The sequence below is a fragment of the Chiloscyllium punctatum genome, chromosome 20, assembly GCF_047496795.1.
Source record: "Chiloscyllium punctatum isolate Juve2018m chromosome 20, sChiPun1.3, whole genome shotgun sequence".
Lineage (NCBI taxonomy): Eukaryota > Metazoa > Chordata > Chondrichthyes > Orectolobiformes > Hemiscylliidae > Chiloscyllium > Chiloscyllium punctatum.
Genome location: NC_092758.1, coordinates 85360898 through 85384385, shown reverse-complemented (window position 1 = coordinate 85384385; position 23488 = coordinate 85360898). Strand labels below are relative to the sequence as shown.

At 42.9% G+C, this 23488-nt stretch overlaps 1 protein-coding gene across 3 annotated transcripts in view; it reads left to right on the top strand.

Annotated features, from left to right (window-relative positions):
• Positions 1-10564: 10564 nt before the first annotated feature.
• The window catches only part of jakmip2 (janus kinase and microtubule interacting protein 2), a 280290-nt gene continuing 267366 nt past the window's right edge, over positions 10565-23488 (top strand). For 2 of the 3 annotated variants that reach the window (XM_072591148.1, XM_072591149.1), the window contains exon 1: positions 10565-10700. The gene's annotated coding sequence lies outside the window, so the exon portion shown is untranslated. The remainder of the gene's footprint in view (positions 10701-23488) is intronic. The other variant, XM_072591151.1, reaches the window with a different exon arrangement.

Below are 23488 nucleotides of genomic sequence, written 5' to 3'. Positions count from 1 at the left end.
TTAGCCAACCAATTCTCTATCCAATCTAGTACTTTGCCCCCAATACCGTGCGCCCTAATTTTACTCACTAACCTCTTGTGTGGGACTTTATCAAAAGCTTTCTGAAAGTCCAGGTACACTACATCCACTGGATCTCCCTCCAGTGTCTTGCTGCAATTATATAGGACATCAGTGAGGCCACACCTGGAACATTGTGTGCAGTTTTGCTCTCCTTATCTGAAGAGAAGTTGAGTGGTAAGGATTGTATTCACTGGGAGTCCAGAAGAGTGAGGGGGAAATCTCATAGAACCCTGTAAAGTTTTAATGACTGGACACATTAGATGCAGGAAGGATGTTCCCGATGGTGGTGGAGTCCAGAACCAGGGGTCATGGTTTCAGATTAAAGGGAAAACCCTTTAGAACTGGGAAAAGGAGAAATTTCTTTTCAGACCCAGTGGTGTGCCTGTAGGAATTCATTGAGAGGGAACATGGTTAAGGCCAGAAACTGATAAGTTTTCAAGAAGGAGGTAGATGTAGCCTCTTGTGGCTAAAGCACTGAAGGGATATGGGGGTTGTGGGGGGGGTGGGGGGTGGGGAGGGGGGAAGGCTGTTATTAGGATTCAGAACTCATTGACCAACCATGACATGCTCCAGGGGTTGGATGACCTACTCCTGCTTCTATCTTCTTTGTTTCTATGTTCTATGTTAAGGTTCCACACAGATTCCCCAAACTGTTCAGCTCTCTATCAAAAGGAATGAATGAACTTGATTATTCGTCCACCACTTCAGTTGGACGCAAAATGGTTCATTTTACAAATCTCACTCCCCTTATGGAAACCGTTCTCCTAAACCCCAGGCAATTTATGTTTTAAAAGAAGCCAAATAAACTAGGCATGGCTGGGATTAACAAAAAGGATGACTTTATTAATGCAAAAGGTGCTCATGCAGGTCATTGCTGAGGCCACTTCTGGTCGCCCTGTTACAGGAAGAACATTATTAAACTAGAGAGGGGCCAAAAAGATTTACCAGGATGGTGCCAGGAATGTAGGGTTTGAGATAGAAAAATAGAATGGAAAGGCTGGGACTTTATTCAATGAAGTGTCGGAGGTTGAGGAGTGACTTGTTCAGGTTTATAAAATCATGAGGGACACAGGTAAGGTGAATGACAAGGGTCTTTTCCCTAGGGTGGGAGAAATCAAAACTCGGGCCATATTTTTAAGATGAGAGGAGAAACATTTTAAAACAACATGAGAGTCAACTCTTTTACACAGAGAGTGGTTCATGTGTGGAATGAACTGTTGCCTCACAGCGCCAGGGACCCAGGTTCGATTCCATCCTTGGGTGACTGTCTGTGTGGAGTTGGCACATTCTCCTCATGTCTGTATGGGTTTCCTCTGGGTGCTCTGGTTTCCTTCCAAAGGGATGGGCATGTGAATATGAAGGATTTGGAGGGATATGGGCCGGGTGCTGGCAGGTGGGACTAAATTGGGTTGGGATATCTGGCCGGGTTGAACCGAAAGGTCTGTTTCCACGCTGTACATCTCTATGACTCTATGTGCAGCTAAGGTGGTTTGGCCATGTTAAATTGCCCATAGTGTCCAGGGATGTGTAGGTTAGGTAGAACAGTCATGGGAAATGCAGGAATACAGAGAAAATATTTCGGGGGAATGGGTCAGATTGGGATACATTTTGGAGGAACAGCGTCGACTCGATGGGCTAAATGACCTGCTTCCACACTGTAGGGATTCTATGATCTTCATATGCTGTTAAAATTAAGAAGGAAATATTGATCAATGGTAAAGCAAATAGATTGATGAGCATTAATATGTTATAATTCAATAAAAAAGCCAGTTTTATCAGCATGCCATCTGTAATCTTTGCAAACTGGAAAATTGGGTGTCATGGGACCAATGGTCACTCAACATTTTATGACATTATTTGGAAGTGTTTGGGAGATATTAGTAACGTAACAATGCAGAGGACCCTTCAATAGCAGCATGTTGGAAAAAAATTGTGCCATTAATTGAAGGAAAAATATGTCATGGTATGTGCACCACAAAATTACATTCACACAGTTACATAAAGGCAATTTCATACTTCCACAAAGGTTATGACCTCAGCTTAGTGTTTCAATGCATACGCCATTATGCATACATGTATCAATCTCTCCATGTGTATTAGCCTTGTCAGCATGTTGGAGATAGTTCTGACAGCCAGTCTGATATTAATGCTGTCAAAATCCAGTTGGCTTTCAATTAAGAACTGTACAAGTTAAAGCAAAGAGCTGAAAAACATTGTTTTAATAAGGATGTCAGTGGCTGGGTGTTCTGAATCTATTTGAAGAAATGCGCTTGATAGCACGTTTATAAACCCCAAATCTCATTCACTGCAATCAGAAGCTAAGCCAACCACTTGGATTCGTGACAATTGTTGGAATCTAACCACAGAAAATAATAGAGGGAATCAGAATCTTGATAGTGTGGAAGTAGGCCATTTGGCCCAGCAGATCCACACCAACCATTCAAAGAGCATCCCAGCCAGACCTACCTCACCTGTACATCCTGGGGCAATTTAGCATGGCCATTCCACCCTAACCTGCACATCTTTGGTCTGTGGAAGGAAACCTATGCAGACATTGGGAGAATGTCTGCATTTCAGGAAATGTATTAAAGAAAAAGAGAGATCCTATAAAGTGGCCAAGAGCACTGGGAAATCAGAAGATTGGGAAGGCTACAAAAACAAACAGAGGATAACAAAGAGAGTAATAAGAAAGGAGAGGATCAAATATGAAGGTAGGCTAGCCAGTAATATTAGAAATGATAGTAAAAGTTTCTTTCAATACATAAGAAACAAACGACAGGCAAAAGTAGACATTGGGCCACTTCAAACTGATGCTGGAAGCCTAGTGATGGGAGATAAGGAAATAGCAGGAGAACTTAACAAGTACTTTGCATCAGTTTTCACAGTGGAAGACATGAGTAATATCCCAACAATTAAAGGGAGTCAGGGGGCTGAGTTGAGTATGGTTGCCATTACAAAAGAGATAGTGCTATAAAAGCTAAAAAGTCTTAAAATTGCTAAACCTCCTGGCCCCGATGGGCTACATCATAGAGTTCTGAGGGAGGTGGCTGAGGAAATAGCGGAGGCATTGGTTGAGATCTTTCAAGAGTCACTGAAGTCAGGGAAAGTCCCGGATGATTGGAAGATCGCTGTTGTAACCCCCTTGTTCAAGAAAGGATCAAGACAAAAGATGGAAAATTATAGGCCAATTAGCCTAACCTCGGTTGTTGGTAAAATTCTAGAATCCATCATAAGGATGAGGTTTCTAAATTCTTAGAAGAGCAGAGTCTGATTAGAACAAGTCATCATGGATTTAATAAGGGGAGGTCATGCCTGACAAACCTGTTGGTATTCTTTGAAGAGGTGACAAGTAGGTTAGACCAGGGAAATCCAGTGGATGTGGTCTATCTAGACTTCCAAAAGGCCTTTGATAAGGTGCCACAAGGGAGGCTGTTGAGCAAGGTGAGGGCCCATAGTGTTCGAGGTGAGCTACTGGGATGGATTGAGGATTGGCTGTCTGATAGAAGGCAGAGAGTTGGGATAAAAGGTTCTTTTTCGGAATGGCAGCCGGTGATGAGCGGTGTCTTGCAGGGTTCAGTGTTGGGGCCACAGCTGTTCGTATTATATATTAATGATCTGGATGAAGGGACTGGGGGCATTCTAGCGAAGTTTGCAGATGATACAAAGTTAGGTGGACAGGCAGGTAGTACTGAGGAAGTGGGAGGCTACAGAAGGATCTAGACAGTTTGGGAGAGTGGTCCAGGAAATGGCTGATGGAATTCAACGTGAACAAATGCGAGGTCTTGCACTTTGGCAAAAAGAATAAAAGCACCGACTACTTTCTAAACGGTGAGAAAATTTGTAAAGTCAAAGTACAAAGGGATCTGGGAGTGCTAGTCGAGGATTCTCTAAAGGTCAACATGCAGGTTGAGTCTGTGATTAAGAAAGCGAATGCAATGTTGTCACTTATCTCAAGAGGGTTGGAATATAAAAGCACCGTTGTGCTACTGAGACTTTATAAAGCTCTGGTTAGGCCCCATTTGGAGTACTGTGTCCAGTTTTGGTCCCCACACCTCAGGAAGGACATACTGGCACTGGAACGTGTCCAGCGGAGATTCACACGGATGATCCCTAGAATGGTTGGTCTAACATATGAGGAATCTGGGATTGTATTCATTGGAGTTTAGAAGATTAAGGGGAGACTTAATAGAGACGTACAAGATAATACATAGCTTGGAGAGGGTGGACGCTAGGAAATTGTTTCCATTAGGTGAGGAGACTAGGACCCGTGGACACAGCCTTAGAATTAGAGGGGGTAAATTCAGTACAGAAATGCGGAGACATTTCTTCAACCAGAGAGTGGTGGGCCTGTGGGATTCATTGCCGTAGAGGCCGGGATGCTAAATGTCTTCAAGGCAGAGATTGATAGATTCTTGTTGTCTCGAGGAATTAAGGGCTACGGGGAGAATGCGGGTCAGCGGAGTTGAAATGCCCATCAGCCATGATTGAATGGCGGAGTGGACTCGATGGGCCGAATGGCCTTACTTCCACTCCTATGTCTTATGGTCCACCCATATGGATGCCTAAGGCTAGAATCGAACCCGAGTCCCTAGCGCTGTTAGGCAGCAGGGCTAACCACTGCGCTGCCCCAAGGGAACTGCTTCAATTCACTATCCTGGACCATTAAGAAATCAAGTAGCATTGTGTTCTCATACGGCATCTCAGGACATTAACTATCCACAGCTTGACCTCATTAAAGCATGTTCTTCTCACTTACAAAGGGAGAGAGTCTGGAATTTCTGTATTCAAAGCTGTTGAAGAAATTCTCCAGACTCAGCCCTTGAACATTGACAAACTTTATTGCATGATATAATGGGAGCACACCTTTCCTTAGTACGGTCTGGTAATACTCCAAAGCGGATCACTGCGGATTTACGTAGGACAACAAATGGCGAGCTGACAGTTTCTCAGTCAGACGGAGAACCACAGGCTAGTCTCTAGATGGTCCACGTGAGCATACGCCAGTCGAGTTGGAGACTGTACATAACGAGCGATTGCTCTCAGATCTTGAGTCAATGCATATTTTAGACACTACACTCGCCCATTGATAATGTTTGGTTGAGTTGTGCTTTCTACAGATAAACAGTTCATGAGTTATGTGGCAAAAGGACAAGTTATGTGGTTGTTATGGAATGTTCTAGCTGGCTAGGGCCATCCAGGGCAAGGGGCCAAGCCAGGCAACAGAAACATCATGACTGACCAAAATCTCTGCAAACAAACGAGCCAGCAAAAACAGCTTCCACAAAAGTGTAAGGATAATAACAACTCGAGAAGATGCAAGAAAAGGTTTGCAAGGGTGACACCAGAACTGAGACACAAAAGCTAATGGATAGCAATGAAAGTGTTGGGGTTCCTTTCTCTAGAAATCAGGAGGATGACAGATATTGTCGTGTCAATGAAATCACTGGACAAGCAATCCAAAGGTTCAGGCTAATGCTTTAGGGACAAAAACAGAAATTGTTGGAAAAGCTCAGCAGGTCTGGCAGCATCTGTGGAGAGAATTCAGAGTTAATGATTTGGGTGTGGTGACTCTTCCTCAGAATTGGGGATCATGGAATGCTTTAGGGACATGGGTTCAAATCCCACCATGGCAACTGGTTGAATGTAGTTCTTTAATAAATCTGGTATTGGAAGTCAATCTGAAGAATGGTGACCATGAAATAATAATTGATTGTCTGAAAAACCTTCCTGAATCACTAATAGTCTTTAGGAAAGGAAATATGCTGTCCTTACTTGCTCTGGCCTATTAGTAACTCCAGACCTGCAGCAATATCCTTGATTCTTAACTGCCCTCTGAGCCTCCCTTCCCCTCCCCCAACTCTTTCCCATCTCTCCTCCCCACCTTCCTCTCTTTGACCCTTCCTTCCATCCACCAAAAGGATTCATTCCTCCCATTGACCAACCAGGTCATAAGCTCTACGTGCATTCATTCATCCCACCTCACCACCCTGCACCCCCTCTCCCTTTATCCGCAGCTCCCTCACCCCCACCCCCAGTCCTGAAGAAGGGTTACACTCAAAACATTGTTTTCTCCCCCTCCTGATGCTGCCTGGCTTGCTGTGTTCTTCTAGCCTCCTGCCTGTCTACTTTGGATTCCAGCATCTGCAGATTTTTTTTTGCCTCTGAAATGGACTAGCAAGCAGTTGTCCCAAGCCATTAGACATACCAGATGGATCACATCATTTCACCAACACAGGCTAACACCACCTTCAAGGCTTTTTAAGCAATCACAGTAAATGCTAGACATGCCGTGACACCTGCATCTCATGTAAGAGTAACAAAAGCTCCGATGAGAGGTCTGTAAATTATGGAGAGCGTTCAAGAGGTTAAATATATAAGGGTTCCTTCCAGCTGTGGGAAAATCCAAAATGAGGGGCCATAAAGATACAAACATCACTAATAAACCCAATAGGGAATTCAGGAGAAATTTCTCTGTGCACTGAGTGCTTAGAATATAAAGTAAGTATGAGGTAGCTGTGGTGAATAATATAAATGTGTTTAATGGAGAAATAGATAAATATATGACAGGGTATGAAATAGAAGGAAGTGCTGATTTTGTTTGATGAAGTATGGTGGGAGGGCCAGGGTATAGATCATGTGGTCCAGTTTAGATCAATTTGTTGAAAAGTGCAGCTGTATATCTTTAATATTAAGAAACTCAGGTATTTATCAATTAAAAGATTTAGTAAGCACCACCTCCTTAATGGACCATCAAACAAAATTTGAAAGGAATAAGATTGCATCAAAATAAGTTTCTGTTCTGAATATTGAAGGTGCATCTCTGGTGCCCACTAGTGGTAGGAGGCCTGAAGAGTACTGACACAGACTAAGTGCTTCATCTCCAAGGACAGCCAGTAGGGTTGTAAGTACGAAAAGCAAGATAGACCATCTCATTGAATAATCATCTTGACTACCATTGATGTCAACTATCAATCTGTCCATTTCTCTCTGGACTGGATGCCTGTAGGTCAGGAATGACATGTTGTATAATGATACTGAAAGGGCTAATGTTCAATAAAAACGGAAAAAACTGCAGATGCTGTGAGTCGGAAACAGAAACAGAAGTTGCTGGAAAATCCCAGCAGGTCTGGCAGCATCTGTGGAGAGAAATCAAAGTTAACGTTTCAGAGTGACCCTTCCTCAGAACTCTTGGTAGCTCGGAAAACTTCGGTTCATATGCAGAAGATAGAGTGGGGGTTGGGGATTAGGAGTAAATGATAGGTTGGGATAGAGCCCAAAGAGAAAGAAGAGCAGTTGGACAGACAAAGGAGTGGGTAACGATCTGGCTGGGAGGGTGACTTGCTGTGAATGGAGACTGTCAGTGACCAACAATAGGTAGTGTGTATTGGCAGACTATGTGATAACAAGGCCTGGTGTGTGGGGTAGGGAGCTCAGACATAGGAGATGTCCCCTCCCCACCCTTATGTGCCTTCCGCAGGGACCATTCCCTCCGGGACACCCTAGTCCACTCCTCCTTCACTCCCAACATCAGCCCCCAACCCCACCACCACCGTCCCTCACAGTCCCAGGGCACCTTCCCCTGCAACCGCTGAAAGTGTAACATCTGCCCATTTCTCTCCTCCCCTCTCACTATCCAAGGGCCCAACCACACCTTCCAGGTGAAGCAGCACTTTACCTGCCCTCCCCACAATCTGGGCTGCTGCATTTGCTACTCACAATGTGGTCTCCTTGACATTGGGGGAAACGAAACGTATGCTGGGTGACCGCTTCACAGAACATCTACATTCTGCCGGCAAAAAAGACCCTGAGCTGCCTGCCACTTTAACACACCATCCTGTTCCCTGACCAACATCTCTGTCTCAGGCTTGCTGCAGGGCTCTAGTGAAGCTCAGCATAAGCTGGAAGGACAGCACCTCATTTTCCATCTGGGAACCCTACAACCTTCTCAATATCGAGTTCAATAATTTTATGGCATGAACCCTTCTATGTCTGAAACCCCTACTCCGCACATTTTGTTAACATATAGTCTGCCATTACACACTACCCACTGTTAGTTACTAACAGTCTCCATTAACAGCTATTCATCCTCCCAACCAGATCGTTACCTTTGTCTGTCCAACTGCTCTTCTCTCTCTTTGGGCTCTATCCCAACCTATCATTTACTCCTTACCCCCAACCCCCATTCTATCTTCTGCATATAAGCCGACATTTTCCTAGCTGCCATCAGTTCTGAGGAAGGGTCACTGGACCCTAAACATTAACTCTGATTTCTCTTGCTGAGTTATTGTTCAAGTCAGATTAGCTCTTTTGATGTCACACTCAGACTTTGGGTGGAAACCCAGAGTTCAAATTTAATTTTTGGATGGAGCAGCTAGCGTTTGAAGATATAAGTCATTATGCCAGACCACATAGACTCAAAGAGTCATTGCGAATATACAGCATGGAAACAGACTCTTCAGTCCAACTTGTCCATGCCCAACAGATGCCTTAAATTAATCCAGTCCTATTTGCTAGCACTTGGCCCATATCCCTCTAAACCCTTCCGATTCATATACCCATCCAGATGCCTTTTAAATGCTGGCATTGTACCAGCCTCCACCACATCGTCTGGTAGCTCATTCCATACACGTACCACCCTCTGAGTAAAAACGTTGCCCCTTAGTTCTCTTTAAAATCTTTCCCCTCTCACACTAAACTATACCCTCTAGATCTGGACTTCCCCACCTCAGGGGAAAGATGTTGACTGCTCACTCTATCCATGCCCCTCATGATTTTATAAACCTCTATAAGGCCATTCCCCAGAGGATAAGGGGTAAACAATAGGTGGGTATAGAGCCCAAAGAGACAGAAAAACAGTTGGACAGTCAAACGAGTGGATAGTGACTGTTAATGACTAACAATATGTAGTGTGTAATGGCAGACTGTGTGATAACAAGGCCTGGTGTGTGGGTTAGGGACTCTATCTTTACCTATTGTTTACTCCTTCCCCATTCCCTCCACCCTATCTTCCTGTATATACACCGACATTTTCCCAGCTACCATCAGTTCTGAGGAAGGGTCACTGGACCCGAAACGTTAACTCTGATTTCTCTCCACAGATGCTGCCGGACCTGCTGAGCTTTTCCAGCAACTTCTATTTTTGATTAGTTGCATAGTTTGATACCACGTAACAAACTTTCCTTTTGACCTATGAACTGGGCCTCCATTGCACATACTCTACAGTGATATATTCTCCATAACTAATTATCAGGTAGGTTGAAAGCAAAGGCAGAATGGTGTCAAATAATCTTTAAATGACTCTTAACAAGCTCCACACACTGGTGATTAGGGCAAATACCACAAGGTGTCAGAGTGGCCATCTGGGAAGATCATAGAACTTCTACAGTGTGGAAACAGGCCCTTCAGCCCAACAAGTCCACACCAACCCTCTGAAGATTAACCCAGTCAGACCCATTCCCCTACCCGATTACTCTACATTTACCCTTTACTGATGCGCTTAACCTACACATCCCTGAACTTTTGGGAAATTCAACCTGACCAATTCACCCTAACCTGCACATCTTTGGACTGTGGGACGAAACCCATGCAGACACGGGGAGAATGTGCAACCTCCACACAGACAGTCACCCGAGGCTGGAATCAAACCTGGGTCCCTGGCGCTGTGAGGCAGCAGTGCAAACCATTGACCACCGTGCTGCCCGAAGCCACTACAGATGGTACTCATGCAGCCAGTAATCGAAGAGCACTTCTTTCAGGTAGTGAGAAAATGTCCATTTCTGCACCTTGGCTCAGTGCGACTGTCTGTGTGGAGTTTGCACATTCTCCCAGTGTCTGTGTGGATTTCCTCCGCGTGCTCCGGTTTCCTCCCACAATCCAAAGATGTGCAGGTCAGGTGAATTAGTCATGATAAATTGCCCATAGTATTAGGTGCATTAATTAGGGGAATGGGTCTGGATGGGTTACTCTTCAGAGGGTCGGTGTGGACTTGTTGGGCTGAAGGGCCTGTTTCCACTCTGTAGGTAATTTAAACTCAACACCATACAGACATATCCACATCAGGACTGGAGTCACACCATAAAAAGTGAATATACCTTTTGTCAATCAGAGATCCAGTTCCATCTACAGTACATGCAGCTTTCATTGTTGGCATAAGTTCAGTGAAACAAAAAATGTGCAGCATAAATATGACAGGAGGTGATTCTGGTCTGTTGCTCACATCAAACTAAGGGAAAAGAAAATTGATAAACTTTGCACCTGTCAAAAACAAATTAAGTGCAATATTTTAAAGGAGGAAAACGTAAATTTTTGATTAATTCAGTTCCCATCCAGTAAGGAAAGCTGCCACTTTAAGGATACTGATGCTTCTGTTTACACCTAGTCTGTCTTTACTGGTACTTGTCTGCTTGCAGGTCCTGTGTTGGTAGCCTCTGCAGCCTTTCTTTGTCTTTGCTGTAATGATAACACTCCTACAATGAGAGGAGGGAAAACCTTGCTGCATTCGAGGCTATCAATGAGCTCATTCTCTCCGGAGAGGGTGGGTTCATTAGCATCACCAGAAAGCTCAGCTGCTCCTGATCTGAGCAGGCAATGTGTTTAGATCTAAGCAATCCAGGCCTTTATCTCCAGTGGACATACACATGGTGAGTCTTTTCTCCCCATTTTCCTACATTCTCAGATTTAATTATTGGATTTTTCTTTTAATCCCACAGAAACAATTAAGGAGAACTGTGTGGCTGGGTAGGAGCGATGAATTAGTAGTGAGTCATTCTGCATAGTTCCCCTGTAAATTTGACTCCTGCTGCAGTCATTATTTTTCTGCTTTTATTGAAATGTAGAGCCGTCTTGAAATTAAAGACAAAGGAAATAGTGTCAATCTGTTTGGTTTTGCTTTCCCTTCTGATGCCAGTATCCCTGTGACAGTAGTGTATCTGGGAAGCAGCTGTTGGTGGGGTTGGGCCTGTGCTGCTGACAGTCATGGTGAAAAATGCAGATCCCACCACAGAAACAAATTCCTGTTACATCTTTCAATGGCGTGTTCTCTTAAGTACTGTCTCGATTTGTAATTTTGAGGATTTACAGCATGTTTTTAAGTTTGTGATGTGGCAATCAAGGTAAAACTTCAGCAGGGCCTGGCTCGTGTTTTTTTAAAAAATCATTTTGAGTGAAATGTCGATGATGATATTAATGCAGCTTTGAGCTCCCATTTAAAAATTGTAGCCCATCTCACAAATGGGGTTCATTATTAATTTACAGCTATGGAACTCTTTGAGCATCGAGTCATTTGTCATATACATATATATAAAAAAAAATGGATGTGCTTCTTTTCGAATTCATTACCTCTATAGCAATGTCAGTGTGAAAATGCCTGGAGCTGCACATTATAAAGTGGCATCCGGAAAAGGCTGATAACTACAGCTCGGTTCTAATATACTTTGGTGCAGCTTTCCAAAAAATAAAATAACAAAATGAGGCAGGATCTTTATTGTTTTGAAAAGAAGCATACAAATGAGGATTTATTTAGCCACACTTCAGATATTAAATACATAAATATGTTACATTTCCTTAAATAGGGACGTTTTAATACGCTGTCTGGTTGTAAATGATATTTCTGAGCATACCGTGCCTCCTTTATGCTGTACTCAGGTCAGTACTGAACATTTTAGTGTACTGAGTACTCAGTACCTCATAATTAGCTATCATTGGTTGCATAGGTATTGTCAGGATGAAACTGCCTGTTAATGTGTCCCCCTTTGAGAATGCGATTTTTTTAAAGTTAAGAATGAGAAATGTGGATTCGAGCATGGCAGCAGATTAAATGAGTTCTTCCATAATGGATCTCTGCTTGGCTATTTCTGGGTGCCATGTGACCTTGAACTCTCTCCTTTTTATTGCACTGAAGTAATGCGTTTTAATTACTTTTAGCCACTGCCCCCATTTCCCCAGTATCCCTCAGTTTCATTGCATTTAAGATAAGGTCAGATTGTACTGCTCCTAAACCATGATTCATATAGACCTCTAGGCTGAGATTATGGTTCATATCATCTGTGCTAGGTTCATGGAAGATGGTTTATAATTGTAGATATGGAAATTAGAGCGATTTCATGATTGTTGGCGATGGGGGTCTCGGGAGATTCACAACCCACTGAAAATAGTGCCTGAAGTAGATCAGTATAGACATTACACAGCACTAAATCACTCAGTGAAAAAAAATGCAACCAAGAAGGATAATAAGTATACTGGTCAGGAGCGACTACAGATCAGTGTGGGGCTGTCTGTATGTGAATGTTCTGAATCGTAACTTACTTCAATCTTATTTTGGTTGAACTTGCCATTTCTGTTGAAAGGGAATGATTTACACACAGAATAGTGTTTAACCAGCCATTTATTTTTATTGAAAGCAAACTAGGAAGGTGTGAATGTTGATATCAAGCTAGGTCATATAGTTCCGATGGAAATCTCCTCCACTCCTCTTGTAGGCCTCTTGTGAAATGATAGGCCTCTTTATCATCCATTTATATGTCTGAAGCGAAGCTGATTCAAAGAAAATGGCAAAAGGTGAACAAATCAGGTACTCACTTTTTTGTTTGTTTCTTTCCTTCCCTATCATTTACCTTCCTTTCTAACATCAGCAACTCTCTGGTTCCATGGCAACAACTTTATGTCCGGGACTGAACAGCAAATATCCATGGCCTAAGTAATAAGGTGACTCTTGCACCTGCACCCAATCCTGTCTTTATACCAGTGAGGGTGATATTGTAGCTTAGTGATAGTGTCTCAACCTTTGGACCAGGAGAATGGGATTGAATCCCACATGCCATGAAGGTGTCTTCAGATATATGCACTACAAGCTCTCAGGTTATTGGATGGATTTAATAGCAAGTGTCCTTCCCACCTAGTTTGTCCATCAGTTGTAAACCCCAGTACCAGCCCTAGTTGAGGTTAATAATTTTGTTGCAGCGGAGAGGATCCCCCTTGTCTCTCTTGCTCAGTACTCGTGTGAAGCATGTTACGCAACCAGCGACGTGTGCATTCAGAAGAAAGAAATAGTAAATCTTGCAAGTAACACATATCACTCTGACTCATCTTATATACCTCAAAATGGGGGTCTAATGTGACCACTACATTCATTTTCAAATGTGAATAATTGTTTCCTCAAGTTCCTATTTCATTTCTGGGGAGGGCCACAATTTTAAAACTTATGATTGTCTCGCGATTGTAAATGTGCATTTAATGTGGTTTCTCCGTTCCTGCATTTATAATCCACCTTGACTGGTAGATTATACATTGTTCTACAATCTCTACACTGTATAAACAGCTCAATTTGCCATTAATGCTATCAATTCAGTTTGTGCATGTGACATATTGAAGCTTTAAGAGGCTGACTTCCATCAGACGATTTTTCTAGGGTCTTAAAATGGATGCATGTCAACTCATTTTTACTGCATTGTGAAGTTGCATTGATTTTTAGGCTAAAGTCAGCACAGGAATTATTACTGAGTGACACAATCTTCATTTCACATCTTTCAATGGTATTAGTTCTTTCAGTTGTATTTGTTGCCATAAAGTGGTTAATGAACTTAACTCCTTTTTCCCATGATCTAGCATCCACTGCCTGAAATGTTGTTGGGAGTGGATTTAAAAGTAATTTTCAGCGGAAATTGGGCCATGTACCTGAAAAGCAGAAATCAACAGGGCTCTGGGGAAAGAGCAGAAGTGTGGGACTAATTGGAAAGCTCTTGGGTGAAAATGATTGAGTGGCCTCCTGCTTGGAGTGATTTTATCTGTGTCTCCCGTAAGAGACCTCATGTTTACCCCATGTGAAAGTCTGATTCAACAATGATGCAGCATTAAGCTATATAAGTTAGTGTCTCTTTCCTGTTCTATTCAGATTCACTTTAAATGAGACGTGCAGTTAAATACATTTGTGACCACAACTGAATATATGTTAGGGAACATCTTGAGAAAGCTGAACAGAGCTCTGGTCATATCAAGTCTAGTTAGAACATAGAACATTACAGTGCAGAACAGGCCCTTCGGCCCTTGATGCTGTGCAGACCTGTGGAACCAACCTGAAGCCGATCTATCCTACACTATTCCATTCTCATCCCTATGCCTACCCAATGACCATTTAAATGCCCTTAAAGTTGGCAATTCTATTATTGTTCCAGTTGTGGTCACTTGGAAAATGCTGGTATCAGGTCTTGGAATTATGAGGGAAAACTTAGAATTGTTCAGTTTGTCAGATGATCTTACTGGTGGTGTATAAGGGAGCAGGTAAATCTGGAACATTTTAAATTAAGTTTGAGAATAAAGTGAAGGTGCCATGTGTTCAAAATAGTGATGGGATTTATATTGGAAAGTTCTTAAAGCTGTTAAGACATGGGAGGTGGAAACATCTGGAATACACTTCCCTGGCCAAGTAGTGCTACCACTTAAGAAACAGAGGGGACTATAAGAATTCTTTGCAAAGTTTTCAGGAGACGAGCTGAGTGGTCTTTCTTACACCCAGACATTAGAACTCTGACAGGAGTTAAATGAGAGATAAAAGAATTGGAAGACCAACCGGGAAGTTCCATGTTATATCTTCCATTCTTTATTTGGCAACTTCCATTGAGGTTTTGAAATGTTCACTGCATTTGCCCTCAGTCCCTTTTTAAATATAGATATTTTAATTAACTGTTCAGATATGTTACAGGTGGGACTTGAACCTGGGTTTTCTGATACAAAAATAGGGATGCTACAAAAGCCCTCTTTTTAAAAAATCATCACAGAATCCCTATGGTGCAGAACCAAGCCATACAGCATTCCATCCTGTAACCTTGCATTTCCAATGGCTACTGAAAATGTGTTGCTGGAAAAGCGCAGCAGGTCAGGCAGCATCCAAGGAGCAGGAGAATCAACGTTTCGGGCATGATCCCTTCTTCAGGAATTTCCAATGGCTAATCCACTTAGCCTGCACACTGGCAGCAACATAGCATGGCCAATCCACCTAATCTGCAGATCTTTGTACTGTGGGAGGAAACTCGGGCAGACACAGGGAGAATGTACAAACTCTGCAGAGTTGATCGAGGGTTGAGTTGAACCCAGCTCCCTGGCACTGTGAGGGAGCAGGGCTAATCATTGAACCACCATGCCACCCATGTATTCTTGGGAAGTGGAATTCATTGATATTTACTGCCCATGCCTTGTTATCCTTGAGAAAGTGCCAGGGGGCTATAACGGAATGATTTGTGTGAACAGAGAGCATTCGCTTAAGAATAACCCCAGCACCCTTACTAATGCAGGATATCTGAAAAGCTAAAGAAGCTTGTGTTTCAGAGTCTCTTTTGTGATAACAGAATGGCTGTGATGTACTTTGAGACAATGAAATATTTAGATTAGATTCCCTCCAGTATGTAAACAGGCCATTTGGCCCAACAAGTCTACACCAACCCAGCCCCATTCCCCTACATTTACCCCGACTAATGCATCTAACACTACGGACAATTTAGCATGGCCAATTCACCTAATCTGCACATCTTTTGGGTTGTGGGAGGAAACTCACAGGGAGAATGTGCAAACTCCACACACACAGTCTTCTGAGGTAGGAATAGAACCTTGTTCTGTGAAGCAGCAGTGCTAACCACTGAGCCACTGTGCTGCATTTTCAGAGTCTGACAGAGTTGTAACATAGGAAATGCAGGAGTCAATTTGCTCACGGCAATCTCTCACAATGGGATAACAAATAGATAAATTACTTTCTAAAAATAAATCAAGGATAGACATTGTTCAGGGCAGTAGAGATAACTTCCCAATCAGGTTAAAGAGAGTGCATTGGAGCTTTTTTCTGATTCCCATCCAAGTGGGGGTGTGGAATTAGAGTGAGTTTGAACATTGCTTTCATGTCCATCCAAAAGGCTGTTTTGGCTTGAACTTTGCAACACTCAATCTTATGCCAGCTTTGATCTTTGTGGCCAAGTCCTGGAATGGGATTTGAACCTGCTATCTTCTGAAGCAAAGGCATGCATGCTGCCAACTGACCTACTGCTTAAATAAGTAGCTGGAAGTGATTGGTAACCCCTTTATGAGAACATATCTGGGCCAATACCATGTGATGGTTCAAAGTATGAAGCAAGAGATGATGGTGGTAAATTGGCAATGTTTGGATTTTCAATCTCAAGGACATGTGAGAGTAAAACGCACTCAAATTCTACTAATTCGTCATAATGAGGATATTTTTTAACCCCTCCAGCAACCGATTGTAGCTAAATAACTTGTTTGGCTTTTGAGTTTAAGGATTATCTCCAGATTTAGATTGTGACAACACTTCCTGTACATGTTTCCTGAATATAAAATAGGACTAAATGAGAAAGAAGTGTAGTAATTCATCCACCCTGTGATGATCCAATAGTTTTTCAGTAGAATCCAAACAGATGGATCAATTCACTTGTGGGTGATCCATTTAACCGTGTTGGATACGTCTGAGTATTGAGGAATCAAGCCTGTCCAACTCTCTGTCATGGTAAATGAAGGGTTAGCCTTTATTCTTGATGGTTCCATTTTCATTCTCATTCATTCATTTAAAAGGAACAGAGTGATGCTCCGACCAGCAGACCGGACGGGAACAGCTTTGTGGATGCTGCCACAGTGGTAAAGTGCTTCAAGTTACAAGCATCTCCATGACTAATCTGACTGTGTGCAATGTTCGATGGCTTGTTTCTGACACACAGCTAGATGGAAATGCAATTAAGGAGATGCAATGAACTCTACTGGAATGTGTGCATTTGTACTATTCCAAGTGGGGAAAAGTTGTCTGCTAACCCTTCCACAGACCAGTTGTGTACGGATTTATAATTGATCCTGGCGATGTGGATGTTGGGGACGTACTGAGTGAAGCCATAATGAACAAACATGCGCATCATTTTAGGAGGAGATAATGCATGTACAGTGAATTGTCACAGCTTGTAGATTTGATTTTTGAAATTTTATATGCGCAACATATGCATTTTTTCATTATGCAGACCTGCTTGATGAATACATCGGAGTTGATGGCATGGGTGAACTTCTGCTCAGGGCGATGTGTGTTCAAGGGTTGTAATCTCTTCTTTTAAGTCTGGGTCTCTGGAGTTCACTTGGCCAGAGGGGGATTGACAGCAGAGTCAGAGAAAACAGAAAGCCATGCCTGAAGTGACTGGGGGTGGGCTTACTGGGCAGACTTGCTGGCCTTCTCTTGCTCCGGGCTGGTTACTGCTGCCTTGTTTCTCTTCCATATTGGTCTGGGAATACCCTTCTGGGAGATGGTGATGCTGGAACAGGACGCTTGTGACAGATTTTAATATACTCCTCTGTCAAATCAATCAGTATTTTACCAACATCTGCTGGAAGAGAGGGTTTGCTTTTGAATAAAATCTTTTCATTTTTTTTCCTGTTTAATTACCAGTTTATGTCCGTAATTGATTTTATTTTGTAGTATTGGTGTTATGTCCCTGCAAGAGGTAGTGTACGTTACCAATTGAATCATTTTAATCTTAATGTCCATTGTTGAAATTGAACGGCAGTAAAAACTGTGAACTACGCAAATTCCAAATGGAAAGTAGGCTGGTGACTGTGGCATTCCAGGATTGCATCATCAAGCTAAATTAGATATAACGTATTGATCATAGGATCCCTAAAGTGTGGAAGCAGGCCACTAGGTCCATCAAGTCCACATCAACCCTCCGAAGAGCATCCCACCCAGACCCATGCCACATTTTCCATGGCTAGTTTACCTAACCTGAACAATTTAGCATGGCCAATCCACCCTAACCTGGACACCTTTAAATTGCAGGAGGAAACCCACACAGACACAGGGAAAGTGTACAAATTCCACACAGACACAGGGAAAGTGTACAAATTCCACACAGACAGTCACCCGAGGCTGGAATTGCACTTGGTCCCTGGTGCTGTGAGGCAGCAGTGCTAACCACTGAGCCACCATGCCACCCATTAGCATTTTAAAACTTGAATGGAGGTATCTTGTAGTGACCAGTAGTACACACCGTATATAGTGCCTGTTTGGGATAATTTGTGGACAGTTGCTGACTCGACGGTTAAGCCCCTTTTAAAGTTGTGGGAAGGCCTTTGATCTTGCTGTAGAAAATGAGATTGATGGATCCCACCTTATTACCGCTGCTCTAGGCACAAGCGTTGCCTCACTCATCTTGGGAAAACTAATATTATGTAAAGGAGCAGAGCTCAGGCCTGTCGGGAGTCTGTACCACTGTTTCCTGGTCCTTTGAATCTGGAAATGCAAAGATTAGCTTGTGATATACGATGGAAATTTTGCTTAAGGAAATGAACATTTCTGTGAATGATCTACTTTTCCAGTCAGATGTATTTTATGGACCTTATCTTTTGCAGGTGAGACTCGACCTTCTGCCCCAGAGGTAGAAATACTTGCACATCACCAGGAATGCCCGATAGTTCCCTTTGTACTTTAAAGGGTCTGGTGACGCAGTGATAATGTCCCTGCCTCTGGGTCACAAAGTTCACATCCAAGTCTCACCTGCCAAGAAGGTGGCTCATAGTATCAAGGGTGGCATGGTGAGTGGTTAGCACTGCTGCCTCACAGCGCCAGGGACGCATGTTCAATTCCAGCCTCAGGTGACTGTCTGTGTGGAGTTTGCACATTCTCCTCATGTTTGCGTGGGTTTCCTCTAGGTGCACTGGTTTCCTCCCACAGTACAAATATGTGCAGGTTAGGTGAATTAGTCATGCTAAATTGCCCATAGAGTTAGGTGCATTTGCATTAGTCAGGGCGAATAGGTCTGGGTGGGTTGTTCTTCAGAGGACTGGTTGGGCTGAATGGCTTGTTTCTACACTGTAGGGAATCTAATCTAAAAGATATCTGAACAGGTTGATTTAAAAATATTTTAAGTAATCCACTATATACGTTAGGAGGTGAAAATGATGCTGTGTTCTTGTCCAACCATCTCTGATTGTAACAAAGTACTAACTTTAGCAGAATGACGAGTGATGGTTCAAAGAACTCAGTCCAGCGCCAAGCTATGATACAAAATATTCCCCAACCTGGAAGATGTAGCAGCAATAACATTTTCATATTACTTTTAACAATTATTAAAATATATCCTGGCTAAAATTAAGTTCAATTCTTTCATTTGGCAGATGGAAATATTTCATTACTGTTCACCTCATTCTCTCCCAATGTTGACTATACATTCCTCTCATCTTGTTTCACTTTCATCTCTCTGTGTTAATTGTTTCGTGAAATGGATGCAGGAAAAAAAAGTGTTCAGGCATGAAATAATAAATATATTTGTACCACTTTAGAAGAATTGTTGATAAAATGTTTGATCACACACATGGATGAGCTCCTGTTAATAGCTGTGAAAATCTCTTGATCTCATAATGCAGTTACAAACTTCAGTTGTGGAGAAAGCAAATGAGCTAAGTTGCAGTAAGAATATCTTTTCCAAAGTTAGGAAAAAGGAGCAGATCTAGACCATTCGGCCCTTCAGGCCTACTTCCCTATTCAATATGATCATGGCTGATTGTGCAACTCAGTTTCCTATAGCCACTTTCTCTTTACCCCTAACGACTTTATCTAACACCTTCTGGAAAGCATTCAATGTTTTGGCCTCAACTACTTTCTGTGGCAGAGAAATCCATAGACTTGCCGCTCTCATAGAGTCTTAGAGATGTACAGCACAGGAACACCCTTCAGTCCAACTCGTCCATGCCGACCAGATATCCCAACCCAATCTAGTCCCACTTGTCAGCACCCGGCCCATATCCCTCCAAACCCTTCCTATTCATATACCCATCCAAATGCCTTTTAAATGTTGTAATTGTACCAGCCTCCACCATTTCCAGGTGTGGCAACTGTACCATTCAAGACCGGAGACGGTTACAGTGAGTGGCGAACTCGACCCGGATAATCACTAAGGCCAACCTCCCATCTATAGAAACCATCTACCAGGCCCACTGTCAAGGAAAGGCAGCCAGTGTTCTCAAAGATACATCCCACCCTGACAATGTTTTTCTACAACCTCTACCATCGGGGAGAAGGTACAGAAGCCTGAACACACGCATGTTTTGAAACATTCTACCCTACTGTTGTTAGAATACTGAATGGACTCACAAACTCTTAACATTTGCCTGTATCTGTGTTTTTGTTTTTGCCACTGTTTACCTATTATTTACTTATCGATGCTACTTAACTCTGTGATCTGCCTGTATTGCTCACAAGACAAAGTTTTTCACTGTGTCGGTACATGTGACAATAAATTCAATTCAATTCAATTCCTCTGGCAGCTCATTCCATACACGTACCACCCTCTGTGTGAAAAAGTTGCCCCTTAGGTCTCTTTTATATCTTTCCCCTCTCACCCTAAACATATGCCCTGTAGTTCTGGACTCCTCCACCGCAGGGAAGAGACTTATCCATGCCCCTCATGATTTTGTAAACCTGTATAAGGTTTATAACCTTGATAAACCTCTCTGGGTGAAGAGTTGTCTCCTCATCTAAATCTTCAATGGTGCCCCATATCCTTAGAAGGTGACCCTTAGTACTGCTGTTCCCAGTCATTGGGAACATTCTTTCTTTATTACCCTATCTAATCCTGTTAGAATTTTATACATTTCTATAAAATTCCGCCCCCCCCAACTGTTCTAACCTCCAGTGAATGTTGTCCTAACCAATCCAGTCTGTCTTCAATCATCAGTTCTGCCATCCTAGGAATCAGTCTCAATGTATATTGTTAATATCTGAGGTTCAAGCAATAATGTCTGAGGTACTCCACTAGTCATTCAGAAGAAGACCCCTTACTCCCTGTGTTTCCTGTCTGCCAACCAGTTCTTTGTCCATGTCAATACACTGCCCCCATCCTTTAATTTTTCATACTAAATATTATTTCATATTCAGAGAGAGAGTTTGGCCTTGGGATTCAAACAAAGTAATTCAGCCTTTGGGGGACAGTCCACACTAAGTGCAACTTGAGAGATCGGGATCTCAAAAGCTCTGTCCCTTTTATTCATTTTATCTTCTTTACCAAACTCAGCGTCAGGTGACTGCGTGTGTGGAGTTTGCACATTCTCTCCTTGTCTGTGCGGATTTCCTCCGGGTGCTCTGGTTTTCTCCTACAATCCAAAGGTGTGCAGGTTAGGGTGAATTGGCCATGCTACATCGCCCATGGTGTTCAGGGATGTGTAGGCTAGGTGCATTAGTCAGGGGAAATGCAGAGTAATATTGTAAGAGGAATGGGTGTGGGTGGGATACTCTTTGGAGAGTCAGTGTGGACTTGTTGGGCCAAATGGCCTTTTTCTACACTGTAGGGATTTGATGATTCTATGATCCCCATTTCCATTGACTATTTTCATCCTCATTAGACTACCTTCTGAGGAAGGGACACTGTACCCGAAACGTTAACTCTGATTTCTCTCCACAGATGCTGCCAGATCTGCTGAGTCTTTCTAGTTCAGTTTGAGACTGGTTTCTGTGTTCTCAGTGGGATTACTGTATTCTATTTTTGCTCAAAGTCAGTACTTAGAATTATTTTAATCAGAAATATGGCGGCGTGTTCATTAGTAAATTCAAACAAAAGAATTCAGCCATTGCCTGGCAGTCCACCCCAAGTGCAACTTGAAAGATCAGGGGGTCTTAAAAGCTCTGTCCCTTTTATTAATTTCATCTTCTTTGCAGCTAAAGTGCTATCTAATGAAGATGGAGTTAATTTTATATTCTGCTAAGCATTGGGAAAATTCCAGAAGCATTGGGAATCATTTTGATGAAATCTATTCTTTGTATTGTCTTGGCAATTGTCTTTTGTTGCTGTACAATATTGATACATTTTGTTTTAAAACTCATTCTTATGATGTGGGTGTTGTTAGCAATATGTGTTGTCTTCAGTTATGTATTTATCCAGTGTGGCAATGCTCATGTCACCTTTCAATACAATTAGCTGAAATTTGGATAATGTGATTTTGAAGAATCCAATTGAGGTTTATTACAGCCAGCTATTATAAACAAACATTTTAACAGGCACATTTGGAATTCTGCGTTCAGTTCTGGTCTCCCTCTCATAGGAAGGACGTTGCGAAACTTGAAAGAATTCAGAAAATATTTAAAAGTATGTTGCCAAGGTTGGAGGGTTTGAGCTGGGGGGAGAGGCTGAGTAGGCTGTGGCTGTTTTCCCTGGACTGTTAGAGGCTGAGGGGTGACCTCATTGAGGTTTATAAAATCATGAGTGGCATGGATAGGATGAATAGCCAAGGTCTTTTCCTCAGGGTGGGGGAGTCCAAAACTGGAGGGGCATAGGTTTAAAGTGAGAGGGCAAAGATTTAAAAGGGACCTAAGTGGCAACCTTTACACGTAGAGGAGGATGGTGCATGTGTGGAATGGATTGCTAGAGGAAGTGGTGGAGGCTGGTACAATTACAGCATTTAAAAGGCATCTGGATGGGTAGATAAGGAGGGCACTGTGGCTCAGTGGTTAGCACTGCTGCCTCACAGCACCAGGGACCTGGGTTTGGTTCCTGCCTTGAGTGGCTGTCTGTGTGGAGTTTGCATATTCTCCCTGTGTTTGTGAGGGTTTCTTTCCACAGTCCGAAGATGTGCAGGTCAGGTGAATTGGCCATGCTAAATTGCCCATAGTGTTAGGTGCATTAGTCAGGGGGAAAGATAAGGTAGAGGAATGGGTCTGGATGGGTTACCCTTCGGAGGGTCAGTGTGGACTTGTTGGGCCAAATGGCCTGTATCCATACAATAGGGAATAGGGGGAGGGGAGTCCAGAACCAGAGGGTATACGTTTAGGGTGAGAGGGGAAAGATATAAAAGAGACTTAAGGGGCAACTTTTTCATGCAGAGGGTTGTATGTGTATGGAATGAACTGCCGGAGGAAGTGGTGGAGGCTAGTACAATTACAACATTTAAAAGGTATTTGGATGGGTATATGAATAGGAAGGGTTTGGAGGGATATGGGCCGGGTGCTGGCAGATGGGACTAGATTGGGTTGGGATATCTGGTCTGCATGGACGAGTTGGACTGAAGGGTCTGTTTCTGTGCTGTACATCTCAATGACTCGATGTGTTTGGTGGTGGCGTTCTGCTGGAGTTGTATGAAATGGCGAAGAATGATCCTTTGAACGCGGAGGCTGGTGGGACAAAAAGTGAGGACAAGGGGGACTCGAACATGCTGTTGTGAGTGATGGGAAGGGGCAAGGGTGGAATCATGGGGAATAGGTCAGATACGGTTGAGGGCCCTGTCAGCCACAAGGTGGTGGGAAACCATGGCCATGGAAGAAGCCATTCATGTCAGCAGTGCTGCTTTGGATTGTCTCATCATCCAATCAGATCTGGCAAGCCCCCTCAAAAAAAAACTATCGCCTAAATACTGCTCCCTCCACATTTCATTTGTCTCTGCTGAAGAGTCACTGAGACTCGAAAAGTTAGCC